The following is a 4,502-nucleotide window of genomic DNA, read 5'->3' on the forward strand; positions in this document are numbered from 1 at the left end:
CAAGGAGATCCAACCAGTCCATTCTGAAGGAGATCAGCCTTGGGATTTCTTTGGAAGGACTGATGCTAAAGCTGAAACTCCAATACTTTGGCCACCTCATGGGAAGAGTTGACTCATTGGAAAAGACCCTGATGCTGGGAGGGATTGGGAGCAGGAGTTGGAGGGGATGACAGAGGATGAGATGGCTGGATGGCATCACCAACTAGATGGACATGAATTTGAATGAATTCCGGGAGTTGATGATGGACAGGGAGGCTTGGTGTGCTGGGATTCATGGGGTCGCAGAGTCGGACATGACTGAGCAACTGAACTGAACTGACTGATATATATGATATATATATATCAGTAAACAAGCTTTTTCCTTTTCTTTTCTGGACCCCTTTCATTATTTTATACTTTACCTAATTCTCTAATCATTTCTTCTTTCCCACATTGTCCCATAATCTTGATAAGCCTTATGAATGGAAACGTTCTCTAAATTCATTTCTCTTTTGCCATAAATATTCTTTGTAGGTAATGTTATATATTTATTTATTTCATTCCTACCTATACACTCTAATTTCTCAATCTGCTTTGTCAACCCATGTTATTTGATATTGCAGAGGCCCTCAAACTAATTTATTTTCCAAATTAAGCTGTTTTCTTTCTCAAAGTAGCATTTTCTTCTGTATGTATGTATGTGTGTGTGTGAAATGAGAACAATACTATTTACCTGAGAAATATCAAAACCCGAAAACTTCAAAATAATATTCTAACCAATATTCTAGCAAGCTCACCTTTCTAATGTTCCACTGCTTGTGATTTATAAACCCAATTAATGTTTTAAGTAGCTTTTAAATCTGTTTAATATATCTCATCTTTCTTATAATATGCTATATATGAAACCTTGGGCATCTTTGCATTATCTAATGTCAGAATCTCTTGTCTTTTGTGTACTATAAATAAGAACTGGCTAAAGCCTCGGGGAAGGCAATGGCACCCCACTCCAGTACTCTTGCCTGGAGAATCCCATGGATGGAGGAGCCTGGTGGGCTGCAGTCCATGGGGTCGCTAGGAGTCGGACATGACTGAGGGACTTCAGTTTCACTTTTCACTTTCATGCATTGGAGAAGGAACTGGCAATCCACTCCAGTGTTCTTGCCTGGAGGATCCCAGGGACGGGGGAGCTTGGTGGGCTGCCGCCTATGGGATCTCACAGAGTCAGACATGACTGAAGTGACTTAGCAGCAGCAGCAAAGCTTATCCTGTCCTGTCCTTTAGACCAGGTATTAGAAGTGATTTTCAGAATTCAACAATACTAGTAAGTTAGCCCAAAGCAGAAAGAAAATATCAAATAGCTCCAAGTTAGATCATAAAAAAGCCAGTAGCTAAAAAGACACAATACAAAGTCCAAAGAGAAAAGAACAAAATGGTAAACCAAGAAGAGAGCCAAGAGTCAAGAATAAGAAAGAGATGTATAAGATGAGAGGTAAATTATTAGTAGAATTGATATTAAAAATATTTAACAATGTGTATGGTTTTGGTACACACTCACCAGAAAGGGCAGAGAAGGCAATGGCAACCCACTCCAGTATTCTTGCCTGGAAAATCCCGTGGACAGAGGAGCCTGGTAGACTGCAGTCTATGGGGTCGCTAAGGGTCAGACATGACTAAGCAACTTCACTTTCACTTTTCACTTTCATCCATTGGAGAAGGAAATGGCAACCCACTCCAGTGTTCTTGCCTGGAGAATCCTAGGGATGGTTGGCCTGGTGGGCTGCCATCTACGGGGTCGCACAGAGTCAGACACGACTGAAGCGACTTAGCAGCAGCACCAGAAAGGGTGCTGGACATAGGGCAGGTAAGAACAATATCCTGAGAAGATGTTGGTGGACTTCCCAAGGAGGGACCAATATGAGTGGAATAGCAAGTGAAAAACTCTTTTGCAGCTCAAGGAAGTGGCTTTTTCCCACCTGGTATAAATTAATATAACTCAGTTATAATTTGGCTAGAAGTCAGACCTAGAAGAAACTGAAGGAAAAATGGGTAAAATAACAATGAAGTGATTACATCTAGAGTGAACTCCCAGGTCCTTGCATTGTTATTATTGTTTAGTCACTAGGTCAAGTCTGACTCTTTTTCATCCCCATAGGCTGTAGCCCACAAGCTCCTCCTCCAGGGGATTTTCTAGGCGGGAATACTGGAGTGGGTTGCCACTTCCTTCTCCAGGGGATCTTGACACAGGAATCGAATCTGTGGCTCCTGCCAAGTCTCTTGCATTGCAGGCAGATTCTTCACCACTGAGACACTGGTGAATTCCCAGGTGCCTGCATATGCTATGCTTAATAAAAATTATATTTTCTAGAGCTATCCAGTTTCTTGGTATATGTACAAAACTCAATGATTTTTTTCTCACTAATTGCATTAGTGGAATCTTCCACTTTTTCTCAACTTCCAATTTAAAGTTGGTTAACACTGCAGAGCCTTGAATTCTATAAGCATATGCTGCTTTCCTATTATTTTGCTCCTTTGCTTATGCTATTCTTGCTTCCTGGAACATCTCACAAGTGCCAGCATGGAGAACTCCTACTTGTTCTTTAAAGAGCTAAAGTGGAAAGTGAAAGTGCTAGTCACTCAGTCGTGTCTGACTCTTTGCTACCCCATGGACTATATAGCCTCTGTTCACAGAATTCTCCAGGGAAGAATACTGGAGTGGGTTGCCATTCCTTTCTCCAGGGGATCCTTCTGAGCCAGGGATTGAGCCTGGGTATCCTACATTGCAGGCAGACTTATATTGTCTGAGACACCAGGGAAGGTAAAGTTTCATCTAACCCTAGCAAGTCTTGTTTCACTCCTTCAAGAATCATTCTTCATTCATGAATGAATTTATGTCCCTTTTTTTCTTGAATAAAAATGAATAAATGAATGAATGAGCTTATGCCCCGTCATGCATTTTTTTGTAAAAGCATTCAGATTGTGCCATGGTGTTAAACTGCCTTGTTTCTGGCTCCTACATTTAGGCATTCAGTTTCTGTTGAGGGTCAGAATTTTGATGATACTTATTCATCTTAAAATCTCCAACTTTGTATATACCATCTGTTGGGGAGAGAGTTTTTTCTCATTTCATAGGTTCATCTGGCTAGTCTATGAATTAAATTGACATAAGACACATTAAAAGGAGAAAATTGAAAAAAAAATTAGTATCATGTGTACATGGAACTCAGAAAAACTTTAAGACTAAGAGATAGCATGCATAAAAATGTACATATACAGGTATATTATATATAAAATTATGTATAAAGATGTGTTTTATTTGAATATAAAAATACATAATAAAACTCCACTATGCTGAGACTACAACATCATAAAGACAATCAGGCTTACTTCAGAAGAAGAAAAACAACAGAACTATACTTAAAATAATAAGAATTTAATACAATAATCTTGGAAATAAACAATTCATGAATTGCAACATTTTCAATGTTTGACATAATACTTACATGGTATTCCAAATCTCTGATGATTTTAATGAAATGGAACTAAAGGGTTTTGTATCAAGTGTTAGAATATCAATTCAGGGATTGCAACATTTACACTGTTTTGTATAATTCTATTACTTGGTGAATACACAGTTGGTAACTCCATGATTTAGCTGCTACCAGTCCCTCTTCTGGAGAAGGCACTGGCACCCCACTCCAATACTCTTGCCTGGAAAATCCCATGGACCGAGGAGCCTGGTTGGCTGCAGTCCATGGGGGCTAAGAGTCAGACACGACTGAACGACTTCACTTTCAATTTTCACTTTCATGCATTGGAGAAGGAAATGGCAACCCACTCCAATGTTCTTGCCTGGAGAATCTCAGGGACAGTGGGCTGTCATCTATGGGGTCGCACAGAGTAGGACACGACTGAAGTGACTTAGCAGCAGCAGCAGCAGCAATCCCTCTTCAGCTATGTAATTCATCGTATAATGCAGACAGAGAAAAACTTGTTTCCGTATGACTATCTCAGTTTAGTTCAGTTCAGTCGCTCAGTCATGTCCGACTCTTTGCGACCCCATGAATCACAGCACACCAGTCTTCCCTGTTTATCACCAAGTCCCAGAGTCCACCCAAACCTATATCCATTATGTCAGTGATATCATCCAACCATCTCATCCTCTGTCTTCCCCTTCTCCTCTTACCCTCAATCTTTCCCAGCATCAGGGTCTTTTCAAATGAGTCAGCTCTTTCCATCAGGTGGCCAAAGTATTGGAGTTTCAGCTTCAACTTCACTCCCTTCAATGAACACCCAGGAATAATCTACTTTAGGATGGACTGGTTGGATCTCCTTGCAGTCCAGTTCAGTTCAGTTCAGTTCAGTTGCTCAGTCGTGTCCGACTGTTTGCGACCCCAGGAATCACAGCGCGCCAGTCCTCCCTGTCCATCACCAACTCCTGGAGTTCACTCAGACTCACATCCATTGGGTCAGTGATGCCATCCAGCCATCTCATCCTCTGTCGTCCCCTTCTCCTCCTGCCCACG

This window comes from Bison bison, unplaced genomic scaffold, assembly GCF_000754665.1.
Source record: "Bison bison bison isolate TAMUID 2011002044 unplaced genomic scaffold, Bison_UMD1.0 scf7180017864481, whole genome shotgun sequence".
In the NCBI taxonomy this organism is placed as follows: domain Eukaryota; kingdom Metazoa; phylum Chordata; class Mammalia; order Artiodactyla; family Bovidae; genus Bison; species Bison bison.